A 16633-nucleotide genomic window follows, 5' to 3' on the forward strand; every position below is an offset into this window, starting at 1 on the left:
ATCCAACTAGGGAGACGTACTGGAAGCAAAATAGGGAGGGGTGTTTATTGCTAAAAATGCAACAGAGTTGTAAACACAATAATTTAAACTCGCATTTTGGAATATTTCATATGAACTAAACAGGATTTTTTCTCAAAATCATAAAAATTAAAATCGCATTCAAGTCTAAAATGACAAAATCGCAATAATAAATACATGCAATAATTTCTGAATTTACAGTATAGTAAATACAGTGTAGGATAGGGATTATTTGGTGCACCCTGTGTGACCCATAATGTAACATAAGGCAGAACAAAATTTAAACCTACATAGGTATATGAATCCAGACAAAAGACTGCAATTCTGTCAATACAGGTAAACTTGAAAGAAGAATCTTAGATTAGGAGTCCTTCAGAAAAAAAAAAAAGAAATTGAGGATTGATGACAGCGCCAAAATAAAAGAAATGAGCCAGTTTGAGATATTTGCGATTGGCTATATCATGTTTGCTAGCTGTTAACATATTAAATGAAAACTATACCACTATTTCTGTGAGCATTTTGTTATATTTAGGATCTACAAGTCATCATTTACCAAATGGATGGTGATAAAATAGTCTAGAAAACTTGAAAATTAATAACTTTAAGGACAAAATGGTATAGACATCAACATATAAAAATTTCAGTGAAACTTTGACAAAAAAAAGAGTTTATTTTCACAAAGAACGAATGAAGAAAAAGTGGCTTATAATTATACTTATTCCCAGACAGATGAACTATTTAGCAATGAAATTTAAATGAAAAACTATGCATATAAAGATCATTACATCACACAATTACACAAATGAATATTGCTTTAGGAATACAGCTACATAGAATTCCAATTGGAAATAATTCTGAAAATGTCATTAGCTTCACCCAATGCAAAAGACAACTTATGAAAGTACCAAAAGACCAGAGCAGTTTTTGGCATAGAAATCGTTTTTGGAAACATGAAACAAATCCATGTGAATTCTATGGAGTAGAAAGTTGATGATTGACCTGTTGAACAGCAGTTATACATACAAGTGTGAATTGAATGGAGTAGAAAGTTGATGATTGACCTGTTGAACAGCAGTTATACATACAAGTGTGAATTGAATGTTGGACTTTTAACTGTGCTTCAGAGAAGGATTGAAACTAGATTTGTACCTGTATATTGAATAAACAATGCCTGGCTTTTCGAAAAATACAATAATTTTGAAGACACAATTACTGCTGATAAAATAGAAGATGCATATGTACATATATACTCCATTTATCTTTATGAAAAAGAGTGAAGGAAAGAGAAGTCTGAATATATTTGTTCAGTCCCCCAATTTGCCAAGTAAGTTGAATAATGGATGAACTTTATGGGCTGAGATAAATTCTCTGGTAGAGCAATGGTAGCTGGATTGGTTAAGGCCAGATACAAAAGACCATTTTCATATTACTGACTTCCTGACTCCAGAATTTATATTTTTTTGACCGGTTATCTCTGTGGTTGGACATTCTGGTACTTGGTCAAACAAGAGCAACATAGATAATTAAATTTAAGATTTTAATTGGTACAATTTTGAGGGAAAGTTTACTGGTTAATGCATTCTATATACATGGCTATATCATCAGAAATGTCAGTAATATGAAAATAGGTATCTCCTTTTTATGCCCCCGCCATAAGGGAGAGGGCATTAAGTTTTACCCTTGTCTGGACAGGTTATCAGGTCCGTTCGCGCCCAATATACATTCGCACCTCGCACGTTCGCACCCAAGGTCCGTTCGCGCCCAATTTTAATTCAAATACCAGTTGAATAAATGGAAAATCACGATTTTTGTTTTTAATTGCTTTCATGTAAATACTGAATGTATTTATAGCTTGGTATGAGTAAAGATTGAATATTTTAGATCATTTTAAATGAAAAACACAAAAGATAATTGTTTTTAACAGCTTGGTCCCTTTGATCTGAAACAATGAAACAATAAAATATAGCAATACACTATTATAACCAAAACATGATAAAATTTATTCAACACACAAAAAAACAGACGTAGTCAGAATCTCACTTCATTTTGAAACAAGTCAATGAAACAAAGTTATAGCAATTAATACACTAACCAAAAAATGATTAAGAGTTATTCAACACAAAATAAAACGTTGACAGAATCCCACTTTATTTAGAAAGGAATATTTTTTTTTTAACAATACACTATCCAAAACATGATTAAGATTTATTCAACACCAAAAAAAAATGCTGTCTCACTTTATTTTGAGACAACGAAAACAATTATACTTATAAGAATACTACTTGCCAAAACATGATTACAAAGTTATTAAACTCAAAACCAATTAAAATTGGGCACGAACATGTAGGGTGCGAAAGTGAAAGGGGCGAACATGAGTGGGCGCAAACGGACCCGGATTCGTCTGGACGTCCCAAAATTGGTTTCCTCTCTCTAACTAAAGTTGCCTCAACCAAATGTGATGAAACTTGTGCACAATTATTATTAACACAAAACACTGATCAAGTTCAAATTTGGGTAGCATCACTATTATCGTTTTTCACTAATCTCCCTTTATATGAATGACAAGCGTGGGCATCATCTGTTTCCAATGGACACATTCCACATTTATCTTTTTTCATTTTTTTTACTAAGATATGTCATAATTACTAAAAACATTGAATGAATTTAGTACTGAAAGAATTATATGACGAAATAATAAACACATGAGAAATTATAGAAAAGATTTGTCTTTAGGTATGAGGATTATGGCAAAAATGTACCTATTATAAAACAAGAACAAAGAGTAGAAATACAGTTTTTGAAGATAGCAGTGTCATTTCTAAGTATATCCAATTTGTTCCCTCATTTTTTGAAATAAGCTACATAAATGTCATTATGAGATCCATTTGGTAGCCATTGTCCTGAACCAGTGGCGGATCTAGAACTTTTCCTAAGGGGGGGAGGCTCCAGTCATGCTTCAATGATTCCCTATATAATCAACCAAATTTTTCCCACGAAAGGGGTGGAAAAGAGTAAACATTAACCATTACTTGTCGTGTGAGCCCACATTTTTACTGATATTTCCTATTTATTCATAAGAATAAAGAGTACTTCTTCATGTTCTCTCTTGATTCTAACTTGTGATTTAAAGTATGTAACAAACTATAAGTAGATATTCCCGATGGTTTTGGCTTTACTGTTCCCTTAATGACTGGGATTCGGCTACTGTTTGTGGTACTAAATATCTCTGTTCTTTTGAATGACTGTAGATCGAGAAATGAGACTTATATTTAAACATTCTTAAAAAGATGAAAAATTACTCTAAATGAAATTATGATCAATTAGGATTTTATTGGGTTAAACTCTTCGATGATATCAAGATGGTAAACTTGTCAGTTAACATTTTTGTTCTGATATTCACGTTTGTTGACCTTTTTGTTCCTGGTTATAAGATGCTTATATTTCTCAGCATACTTTTAAATGTGCTGTTTCATTTCATCATTTAGTTCATATTTTTGTTTACCGCTGTCCAGGGATCAAATTTAACACGGGATATTTTATTTCGGTATGGCAGGTATAGGACTCCTGTTTGATATTATCCTCCAGTAATATAACATTAAACAAACCTGAAGACGGAAGTTACAGTTGATTTCCCCCTATTAGCAACATATTTTACCATAAAATTAAAATATAAAAGTTACGATATAAATATCATCATGCAGTGCAACTGCTTATTCTTATACAACACATTATATAATAAATCAAAAGAAATATCGCACATGGGTACATCTGTACCGTATTTGTTCATTATAAAGTTGGATAATAATACTTTACTTAACAATAATAAAGCTTTCAATATTTCATGCGACGGTTGTGGCCATTCTTAGGTTTAAATCCAGTACTCCTTTAAAACCTAATGACTTGTCCTTAACGCTTTGTAATGGCTATAGTTGTAAAACGTAATGTTTATGTCATCAGATTTTGTCCATACATTAACAACCTATAACAAAAAATAACAAACGTTGAGATGTGAGCTATATATTGCATGAGTGAAGGAAATAAAATTTGTTTACAAATCCGGGTAATTTCGTTATTAACTCTGGTTTAATGTTTATAAAATTAATCTAAAATATCTATATACAGCCGAAAACGTGTAATATACCTTTTAAGAGCGACGAGGCATAATGATTTAAATATCTTATTGACAAATCCACGTTGCAGGTTTTCTTATTTATTTTTGATATTTAATTTTCTTCAAATGTAGACAGAAAAGTGACTTAATAATCATTTACAGAAATGTGTTGTTATTATATGGCTCAGAAAAAGTAAGTAGGCTTCAAATTTAAAGAAGGTTATATTGTGTTTAAAAATTAATAGTAAATACACTTTTGACATACATTTAGAAAGTTAATATAGTAAGCACAATACAACTGCCACGTACTATACCTCAGTATGGAAGTCATGTGAGCTCCTTTACAAACGATTGTATGTATTGTCAACAGTGGGGATATCACCCCCAAATAGACTGTACCAAACAGCAGATGGCATTCGACACGTGACAAAGACCTAAATCGTGTATCTCGAGCGTGTATCAAGCTCCCGCTGAAATCGGGTGCTACAATCTCCAACCAATATTCCCTTCCTATATGAAGTTCGCTGCTGTTTGTTACAAGAAATATACTAGAAATGAAATAATTATCACAGTTCACATGTAATCCGATTTTTAGTTTTGGCAAGTTAGTAATACCTGCAGATGAACTACTTGAACCACTCGACAACCCAGGCCTCGCAAATGTAATCTGAAACATGTGAAAGTAACTCTTCTTATAAATACCAGTTTCTGTTAACAAAAAATAAAACATTGGGGACAGGGATGATGGGAAGAAGCAGCTATTTTGTAGTCATGAAAATTAAAGAACCGTTGGTCTACTTGAGACATCAGATTTCTTTATGTTTCCCACCTCTACTTTAATGATAATGAGATAGACTTTCATGTAGGTTACCACATGCCACTTGTATCAAAGATTGTATCAAATGAAATGAATAAAAAATATATTAGGAAAATGTCAAGATATGCATATGTTTGCCTGAATAGTTTTACATTTACATTTGAGTTACGTATTTACATGAATATGTTAACTGGATAGAAAATTCAGCAGTAGCAAAATTGTAATATTAAACGTTTGTTTTAGAACTTCATCATTTTTGTAAGCAGATTAAGTTGTCTCCCTTTTTGGTCATATAGCGCTCAACGTTTACAAGTAACTATACACTGGCCCCTGATTTTTTTTAGCTTTATGGATTTCGATGATAAAGCTTCGGGTGCACTAATAGTTTCACTCACTTGTGAATTTATTTTATTTTTTTAATAGAGTATCTTGAAAAACTGAAAAGACTTCAAAGTAAAGCATATACACCTCAATTGCCTAAGTTGATTGTCGTAGCTAGGCCATTTTAAAGTATATGCACGAACCTCAGGCAGAGATTTGAGGGCCCAAAGTGGGTTCAGGTCATAAATACTGATGGTAGTGAATTCGGGCCCGCGAACTAATTGAATGGAATGGAAGCTAACGAATTATCAAGAATTAGATACGATTCCTGTCTTTCAAAACTCACAAATAGAAACATATTTTAGAATCAAAATGGTTTATTTTTATGTCCCTGCAACTGAAAATTGGGGGTACATATTGTTTTACCCCTGGCCGTTTGTCTGTCTGTCCTTTCATCACGGTCCGTCCCATTTAGGTAAAAAAAAATACAGATGAGTTGTATTCCTAGACATAATACTAGCATAATTCATTGAATATCAAAACCGATTGTATTCTGTTATCTTTAATGGACAGTCAAGTTATTCAAACACCCCGTATTAGTAGATCTACCTTAATTGAAATTTTCTGTATGTTTTCCAAAATTATTTCCACTGGTCTGGTCTTCATACGTCAAGAACCGTCTAGACAATACACAGTTGTCTTTTAATGGGGATAAATCTAACTTGTCAGCCTTTTGACAGCATGACATTTAAATCATTTAAATCATCTCTAAACAGAATGCGATTTGCATGCAGCTACAAAAACAATGTTTAGTATTTAAAGAAAAACAACATATGCAGTAAGGTATATATTAAATAGCATTATATAATAACAAAAAAAAATTTCATACTGCTTTGGATTAATCTATTAATCTCATACAAGTGAGAGGTTAAGCGCTATAAAACCAGATTTTCGTCATATGAAAATGCCTGTACCAAGTCAGGAGACAGTTGTACATTTCTTTGATGTGTTTTATCATTTGATTTTACCATTTGATTAGTATAGGGACTTTTCGTTTTAAATTGTCCTGGGCTCGGAGTTCAGTATTTTTGTGATTTTACTTTTGATCAATGAAATGCAAACTTATATTGACAAGAGATTGAAGGCGTTTATATACTATGAGCCACCATATACTATATTGAGTGTTTCTTTAAGATTAGTGTTAGTTATGTCAAGATAACACGGAGAGTTAATTTCATCATATGTGACGTCGACCTACTTGAAAAATGATCAAAACAGAACATAAACAAGTTTATATATTGAAATTTAATAGAAACATATTTCAGTGGTTTTACGTCACATTGTTAATAAATAGAGGAATTTCTACGTCACTATAGAGAGTTTCAACATGTGTCGCCTGCCACTGTGATCACATGATCATGTTCTATTGATTTCAGCATATCTCAAACAGTCAGCAGACAGTTTATTTACATGATCAGGTGAAAAAGACATTTAAATTATACGTGGACAACTTACGGATTATATATTTTGTTTTATTTGCAATTTGAAACAATTTTGAAGAGCGTTAAGTAAGTTCTGTAAATTAAGAAGGTGGTGGTTTATTTTCCATGGTGATGGTGACCCTTTATGCACTAAATTATAGCATGTATATCATTATATAGATATCATTACCTATCGATGCATTATCTTCCTTTTAGAGTACTTCCCTTTAGAATGATAATAAATAAAAAAGGGACCCCAGTTTTATATTTCACTTAATTAAAGCAATGCTTCTTAGATGTACTTTCAATCAGCTTTAGTACAGTCTACTATAGACCTGTAGAGTGCAGGCAACGACATTTTAATTGGAGCATTTTTCCATCTAAAGGGACTTGGGTTGTTTCAATGACAATATCAAATTTCAGTTTGATTTGGCATTTCTGTATTCCACCGCTGTAGAGTGTTCATTATTTGGCATTAGTTTGTCGTTTTATTTTCGGAAGACGGATGCATTCTAAAAAACTGGCAAAATTTTAGAATTTTTGTTCGCAAATTGTGTTTCCACTCTAAGTCTGAGCAAAAAAATGTCCTTTGAAGTCAGGGGTTAGAAATTAAAAACGGTGTTATGGAAAGTTATGAATAGATATCAACTTTATTATTTATCATTTTTGTGTTGATATAAGATTCTGAAGGTGTATTGTTCAAAACTTCAGTTCTTATGTGCATGTTCAATGTTGATGTGCGTCTCTTTTTCTTCTTCTTAGTTCTTGCATCTAATCTGACTCGTTATTATCCTCTTAATACTCTGTTTCTTGCTTTATAGCATTTGCTTTGATTTAGACATTTTAAGATATCGATATTTCTGTCGCATATAAAACATACTGTTGTAAAATACAGATATCATGTGATACACAGTGGTAAAATACATTTGATATTTTTGGAAATATTGAATTTAAAAAAATCTGTCGATGATAATACATGCATGTAAGGGTCATTTCATTTCCTTATTATAGCGTGAATACAGACCAGTTTTAGGTCACACGAGGTTGAAGGTCAATTGCTATGGAAACATCTTGTCGAATGCTAAAGCGGACAATGTTTACAAAAACACCAATATTATAAGGATATGCCCCAGACAGTGGACAAAAATGAAACAGTTGCTTTTATTGATTGTGCATCGTGATTGAACGGTTTGACGTTTATGGTTGTACCCACTTCTTTCATTGTTATTGTTGAATGCAATTACAATTGCAATATGTTCCACGAGGAAATAATTATCCCGTGAAAGAGTCGTTGAACTTGGAGTTATACGATGATACATTGTTATCTGTAGAAGGAGGACTTTGTCCTTATGTGATATGTTTACGGTTAAGTCCTTAATGAAATGGCGATGCAACATAAATCGAAACAGATTGATTTTCTAAAGATAAATGCCTCCTGTCAATCAATAAAACCAGTCGGAGGTACGATGATGAATCATGTATAATATGTTTTTTACTTATTTATCATTTCTCTGAAAATATGAAATCTGAAACGAGTTAGGATTGTAACCTTCAGGAGTATCTTACATAAAGCATATGTAAGGCTTTCTTTATCAAAATTTACCAATTTAACAGATTACTGCAAATGCATAATTAAGTAGTTATCAATTAAACAAGAGGCCAATATTAATCATTTCTTTACATTTCTATCATTTATGATGCATTAAAGCAGATTGTAAGTTCTGGACATCATAATCGATGTTAAAACTGATTTTACAGGAGAACAGAAAACTTGGTCTAGAACTCGGCTTTTTCAGCTCTGTGTACATTATTTTGAATTTAATGTTCATGTTTTGTGTGTTGTTTATCGCATCTTGTGTGAAATAATTCATTGTTTTGTGAGTTTTGTGTTGTGTGTTGGTATGCGATGTTCTTTGTGTTATTTTATTTGTTTGTATGTTGTTTGTTGGTTTTCTGCGTTTTGTATTGCGTTGTTGAAAAACACGTGCTCTCTGAAATCGTTAGCATAGATTACATTAGTAAAATAAGCAATATCAAGAAATACACACAGGACTAGGGGTCCAATATAAATATGGATTGCAGACACTAATTAATGGCGTTTACATCAATTATCGTCATAAGTATGCTGTGTTGCCGCCCTTGTTTTCCCCGATTTTTGTGATAGTGCTGTAGCAGTTATATATTGACTCAAGTTAAAAACATATTTGTTTGCTTAAATATTTTACAAAACACTGCATGTAATATGCAACGCATTTAGCCGATCTCTTAATTGGTTTTAGAAAAATAAATAGTACCATTTTTAAATAGCCTTATTTCAGTTCGTTTAGGTTAGGAATGTCATTGGATTTTAGTTTGTTCTTATGTTGTGCTGTTGCGCCGCTTTTCCATGTTAGGTGAGGATTGAACACTGACAAATATGTTAAACCCTACAACATTATTAATGTGTCTCTCCCAGGTCTCGAGCCTGTAATCCATTGGTTGTAAGATGTCTTTTATAAAGTTTTTTCGTTATTTTTTTTATAATACATCTAACAGTTTGTTTTATTTTTTTTAATTGTTTTACATTTTGCATGCGCTATACCGTTTATAGCTTTCTAAACAGTATGAGCTTGTTATTTGTTGAATAATGTGTAAATGAAAATAACATTAGTAATTCCGTGCGTCCGAACCGCTTTTCTGGATTTACTTTCAAAAGAAAAGCATACACCCAAAATACTTAAAAGTCAAATGTGTATAAAACCTCGACACGTGAAGAGATATATGACCCAACTGAAAAAAAAATAGATAAATTTAAAGTCATTTTTGCCTGAGGAAATTGGAACCTTAGGTGCTTTTAATAAATTATTGATTGATCAGCCAAATTCATCTAAAGTGAAATGACTGAAATTGTGTTGTGAAAGAGAGTACTCAGAAGAGACTGTGAAATTAGTTATCAAAGGTACCAGGATAATAATTTAGTACGCCAGACGCGCGTTTCGTCTACATTAGACTTATCAGTGACGCCAATATCAAAATAGTTATAAAGCCAAACAAGTACAAAGTTGAAGAGCATTGAGGATCCTTAGTTCCAAAAAGTTGTGCCAAATACGGCTAAGGTAATCTATGCCTGGGATAAGAAAATCCTTAGTTCGAACAATTCAAAGTTTTGTAAACAGGAAATTTATAAAAATGACCACATAATTGATATTCATGTCAACACCGAAGTGCTGACTACTGGGCTGGTGATGCCCTCGGGGGTGAAACGCCCACCAGCAGTGGCCTCGACCCAGTGGTGTTCACTCGCGTAGTGGTATTAACCATGCATATGTTGATTTTAAAAAAACGTTTAAAAAAGGTTCTGGATAATTTTAAATCTCGATCTTTTTCTGAAATTAGTTCTATCAAAACTATTGATTTTTCAATCCTGTATACCACCATTTCCCATGTGATCCACAATGGTTTTCAACATAAAAATGGTAACATGCGCTATAAATTTATTACTTTGGGATAACGTACGGCAGATTTTGTTCATAGTTAACTATTACACGATGGTATTGAAGTATATATTATGGGTACTGACATTGTTTATCTTTTTAATTACATGTTATAGTATTCTTTCATTTGTCTTTATGAGTAGTACTTATACTGTTTAGTCTGTTTTTGGCGATATCCATTTAACGTGACTCTGTACAGTTTACAACTTCTGTCATTGTGTTATGATTTTATGAAAATTTTTGTACTCTTGTCTTTCATTTTTGCTAATGTGCTTTGTCTATATGTCTTTTTTTTGTATTTCTTTGATACATGTGACGTGGCTCTGTACTTATTTGTCTATATGCGTTTTGTATTTCTTTGATACATATGACGTGGCTCTGTACTTATTTGTCTATATACGTTTTGTATTTCTTTGATACATCTGACGTGGCTCTGTACTTATTTGTCTATATGCGTTTTGTATTTCTTTGATACATATGACGTGGCTCTGTACTTATTTGTCTATATGCGTTTTGTATTTCTTTGATACATCTGACGTGGTTCTGTACTTATTTGTCTATATGCGTTTTGTATTTCTTTGATACATCTGACGTGGTTCTGTACTTATTTGTCTATATACGTTTTGTATTTCTTTGATACATCTGACGTGGTTCTGTACTTATTTGTCTATATGCGTTTTGTATTTCTTTGATACATCTGACGTGGTTCTGTTCTTATTTGTCTATATACGTTTTGTATTTCTTTGATACATATGACGTGGCTCTGTACTTATTTGTCTATATGCGTTTTGTATTTCTTTGATACATCTGACGTGGTTCTGTACTTATTTGTCTATATGCGTTTTGTATTTCTTTGATACATATGACGTGGCTCTGTACTTATTTGTCTATATGCGTTTTGTATTTCTTTGATACATATGACGTGGCTCTGTACTTATTTGTCTATATGCGTTTTGTATTTCTTTGATACATATGACGTGGCTCTGTACTTATTTGTCTATATGCGTTTTGTATTTCTTTGATACATCTGACGTGGCTCTGTACTTATTTGTCTATATGCGTTTTGTATTTCTTTGATACATCTGACGTGGCTCTGTACTTATTTGTCTATATGCGTTTTGTATTTCTTTGATACATATGACGTGGCTCTGTACTTATTTGTCTATATGCGTTTTGTATTTCTTTGATACATCTGACGTGGCTCTGTACTTATTTGTCTATATGCGTTTTGTATTTCTTTGATACATATGACGTGGCTCTGTACTTATTTGTCTATATGCGTTTTGTATTTCTTTGATACATCTGACGTGGTTCTGTACTTATTTGTCTATATGCGTTTTGTATTTCTTTGATACATCTGACGTGGCTCTGTACTTATTTGTCTATATGCGTTTTGTATTTCTTTGATACATCTGACGTGGCTCTGTACTTATTTGTCTATATGCGTTTTGTATTTCTTTGATACATCTGACGTGGTTCTGTACTTATTTGTCTATATACGTTTTGTATTTCTTTGATACATCTGACGTGGTTCTGTACTTATTTGTCTATATACGTTTTGTATTTCTTTGATACAGATGACGTGGCTCTGTACTTATTTGTCTATATACGTTTTGTATTTCTTTGATACATCTGACGTGGTTCTGTACTTATTTGTCTATATACGTTTTGTATTTCTTTGATACATCTGACGTGGTTCTGTACTTATTTGTCTATATGCGTTTTGTATTTCTTTGATACATCTGACGTGGCTCTGTACTTATTTGTCTATATGCGTTTTGTATTTCTTTGATACATCTGACGTGGCTCTGTACTTGTACATCCTGTCATTGTGTTATTGTGCCATTCCTGTGGAATTTGGTGGAAAGTTGTCTCGTTGACACATCTACGGCTTATTTCCTAAACTCGACGCCGTGATTCTCACAGATTGTTTACCGCAAAGCGATTTGTTGGATACCCCCGTTCTAATCCTTAAATTTCAGCACACTGTATAAGATGTACTTTAAGATAAACTCTGTTAAAAGAACATGGATAACGTTTAGTTTCTAAACAACTTCAATTTCAACTGGCAATTTCCTTTATGTGGCAATTTCAAATTTGATAGTATACGGATCGTCCGATTTTTATATTTAATTCTGTTTTAATTAAATTGTACAGGAAGATAGAGACATACACATTTTTGCACTAATAAACTGCTCCTTTAAATGCTTGTTTGATGAATGAGATATTTGGTGTATAGTGGAGTGGTATTGGACAGATGGTTCACTATATCAACCTCCAACAGGAATCAATAGATAGCAATCAGCTGAGTCATATATAAACCTGGATTTTTTATTGCGAACAATATGAATCCTTTTTAAATCTTTATCAAGATATTACATTGAACAAAGATGGTATCCGTTACTCCAGCAAATTTAGGTCTATCGCATCTTGTCATTGTTGGTTGATCGATTTGTTCGTACTAGTATGTTTCGATCCAGACCTATTCTCGACCCAGACCTACAAGTCGAACGCTATTTGGTAAAATACATTTGACACGGCCAACTGTTACTATAGGTATCCAATAATTAAATATTAATTGATGAATGATCATTAGAACTAAAGATTTCAACATGATATCAATTGAAAATTAACTCCACACATAAAATTTACATTTTCACGTGACACTGATGGAAAGGGAGATAAATCGGAAAAATGAAAAATCAGAGGTTTTTCCCCTAGCCTGGGATCCTGGCTAATCTTGTTGCGACGCGCAGCTAGATTGGGCCGGATGCCAGGCTAGTTTTTCCCCAAGTTTGGTGTTTTTTTGCAAATTGATTTTTAGCTCACCTGGCCCGAAGGGCCAAGTGAGCTTTTCCCATCACTTTGCGTCCGGCGTCCGTCGTCATCGTCGTCGTCGTCGTCGTCCGTCGTCGTCCGTCGTCGTTAACTTTTACAAAAATCTTCTTTTCTGAAACTGCTGGGCCAAATTAAACCAAACTTGGCCACAATCATTATTGGGGTATCTAGTTTAAAAAATGTGTGGCGTGACCCCGCCTACCAACCAAGATGGCCGCCATGGCTAAAAATAGAACATAGGGGTAAAATGCAGTTTTTGGCGTATAACTCAAAAACCAAAGCATTTAGAGCAAATCTGACATGGTGTAAAATTGTTTATTAGATTTATCAGATTTCAGATATATCTGCCCTGAAATTTTCAGATGAATCAGACAACCCGTTCTTTGGTTGCTGCCCCTGAATATGTAATTTTAAGGAAATTTTGCAGTTTTTGGTTATTATCTTGAATATTATTATAGATAAAGATAAACTGTAAATAGCAATAATGTTCAGCAAAGTAAGATTTACAAATAAGTCAAGATGACCGAAATGGTCATTTGACCCCTTTAGGAGTTATTGCCCTTTATAGTCAATTTTTAACCATTTTTCGTAAATCTTAGTAATCTATTAAAAAAATCTTCTCCTCTGAAACTACATGGCCAAATTAATCCAAACTTGGCCACAATCATCTTTGGGGTATCTGGTTTAAAAAATGTGTGGCGTGACCCGGCCAACCAACCAAGATGGCCGCCATGGCTAAAAATAGAACATAGGGATGAAATGTAGATTTTGGCTTATAACTCTGAAACCAAAGCATTTAGAGCAAATCTGACATGGGATAAATTGTTCATAATGTGAAAATCTATCAGCCCTGAAACTTTCAAATGAATAGGACAACCGGTTATTGGGTTGCTGCCCCAAATTAGTAATTTTAAGGAAATTTTGCAGATTTTGGTTATTATCTTGAATATTATTATAGATAGAGATAAACTGTAAACAGCAATAATGTTCAGCAAAATAAGATCTACAAATAAGTCAACATGACCAAAATTTTCAATTGACCCCTTAAGGAGTTATTGCCCTTTATAGTCAATTGTTAACAACTTTTTCCACTGTAATTACTGGGCCAAGTTAATTATAGAGAGAGACATTTGTAGCAACAAGAATGTTCAGTAAAGAAAGATCTACAAACACATCACCATCACAAAAACACCATTTTGTCATGAATTTATCTGTGTCCATTGATAATATGCACATAGACCAAGGTGAGCGACACATGCTCTTGAGAGCCTCTAGTTATTATTTATGACAAAAAGAATGGCCAACATAGATGCATATGTCTTGTTTAAGATCATGTTTAAAGGACATATGTTTCAACGGACAATCGGTATTCGTATGGGAACCAGCTGTCTACATCTCTTCGACTTGTTCCTTTATTCTTATGGCAGACTTTATATTGGAGCTTCTAAGTAACAATGGAAATTAACTAGCATTATCCCCTAATTTAACGTTCCATTACATAGTTGATGTCCTAGCTCTCACTGAATAATAAAAACATATTGAACTCATCGATGATTTTGAACTTAAAATAAAAAAATATATCTCTTGAGCCTCAAAGCTTGACTTACACATTAAAATTGACATCAGGTATCGGTTGAGAACAAAAACGTTACGGAAAAAAGAGAAAATTTCCGTATCTAATGGCAAAATTTTATTTTCTATGTAGTAAAATTAAAACAGTGCCTGCATATGGAGTATATATATTTCAGCTGATACGATATTACAGAACCGATATTCGCAATTTTCAATTTGAGCATAACTATAAATAAATGGAATGGTATTTTTCAAAAGATAAATATTTAGTTAAACAAAAACAAAATCGTATTTAACATAATACAATCTTCATATATTACACAAGAATAATGCCCGAATCCCTTTTTTAACTTAAATACAAGAATGTTTTGATTACAATTAGTGTTTACTACTTAAAACATTATAATTACTCTGTGTCATACGTCAAGTGCAAGCCGAACAAATTACAGTTTTTTTCAATTACTGTTTTTATATTGGCTTAAAGGATTAAATACTTGTAATTTTACTGTTCACGGCAATTCTTTCTTCCCTTTTCTTCTTGTGTGTGGAGATCATTGAAATAGTACCAATACGCAGGAAGGTTAGTTAAAGTACTTTGATAATAGGATAGTTTTGTACATATTTTGGTAGTTAACAGTTACATGTATGAAATCCCATTTTTTTTAAATGGACCCTGTAATTTTAATTAATACAACATTACACGGTATTTTAAAACAAATGAGTGTTTTTGTAATACGTAATGTTCCAGCTATCGGTACGACATATGCAATAGGTCTGCTGTACACTATTACAAAATACAGATTGCAATGACAATCGGGAACAAATCTGTTGTAAACGACAGCAATAAAAAAAAACAACCACAATTGTTTATAAGAGCATATATATATATATGATCATACCATACATCGATATAGGGTGTGGAATTTAGAATGATTGATAAAATCTTAGCAAAACTAGATTTCGGCGATGATTTTTGTTTTGTTTTGTAGATTTTATTTGGACAATTTGCTCTCATTTATTGATACAAGATTACTTTCTTACAACTGGTTCAGGGCTTTGCTTATCAATGAAGAAAAAGCTCCTCGAATGTAGCAAATTTGAATATGTTTCAATCAATTACTCATTAGATTCATTCAACTTCGTTAATGCATTTTTCATATGTTTTATTGTGTTAGTAGTTTTAGTAGGGTAACTTTGCATTAGAAATCATGAGATGTTTCCTGAAATTACATTTTAATAACAAAAACAATAGGGAATTACATGATGTACTGCAACAGTTTTGTTAGCTCAGTGTTCCATACAAATGTCACAGGCTTTAGAGTTCTTTTCTTCTTGTTTCTGTCTGCTGACGAATTTAACGGACAAAATAAGAATCAGATAAATCCTATATACACCTGTTTATCGTTGGAGACTATGTTGCCCTTTAGATGTCATTTTGGTTATCTGTGTTGTTGGGCTGCTGTCTCATTGGTATATATACCCACACGTAATAATACTAAAGAGTCAAATACATATTGTTTTCCATGTCCGATACTTTACAGGTTCAATTCACATTGTTTTCCATGTCCAATACTTTACAGGTTCAATTCACATTGTTTTCCATGTCCGATACTTTACAGGTTCAATTCACATTGTTTTCCATGTCCAATACTTTACATGTTCAATTCACAGAGTTTTCCATGTCCAATACTTTACAGGTTAAATTCACATTGTTTTCCATGTCCAATACTTTACAGGTTCAATTCACAGAGTTTTCCATGTCCAATACTTTACATGTTCAATTCACAGAGTTTTTCATGTCCAATACTTTACAGGTTCAATTCACATTGTTTTCCATGTCCGATACTTTACAGGTTCAATTCACAGAGTTTTCCATGTCCAATACTTTACATGTTCAATTCACAGAGTTTCAATGTAACAACAATAGAAAAAATAATGAAAAAGGTCAGAAAAAAATAATAAAGTTATAAAAAAGGAAGAAAAATGATCAAAGTCTCAATAT

General features: G+C 32.7%; 1 protein-coding gene across 9 annotated transcripts in view; it reads left to right on the forward strand.

Annotated features, from left to right (window-relative positions):
• The first annotated feature begins 4170 nt into the window (after positions 1-4170).
• Positions 4171-16633, forward strand: part of LOC139529920 (ras and EF-hand domain-containing protein homolog) — a 45361-nt gene continuing 32898 nt past the window's right edge. For 4 of the 9 annotated variants that reach the window (XM_071325890.1, XM_071325893.1, XM_071325895.1 and 1 more), the window contains exon 1: positions 6163-6835. The gene's annotated coding sequence lies outside the window, so the exon portion shown is untranslated. Of the gene's footprint in view, positions 4323-6162; positions 6836-16633 lie in introns of those variants that run through there. The other 5 variants (XM_071325894.1, XM_071325899.1, XM_071325891.1 and 2 more) reach the window with 5 other exon arrangements.

Source organism: Mytilus edulis, chromosome 7 (assembly GCF_963676685.1).
Source record: "Mytilus edulis chromosome 7, xbMytEdul2.2, whole genome shotgun sequence".
Classification (NCBI taxonomy): Eukaryota; Metazoa; Mollusca; class Bivalvia; order Mytilida; family Mytilidae; genus Mytilus; species Mytilus edulis.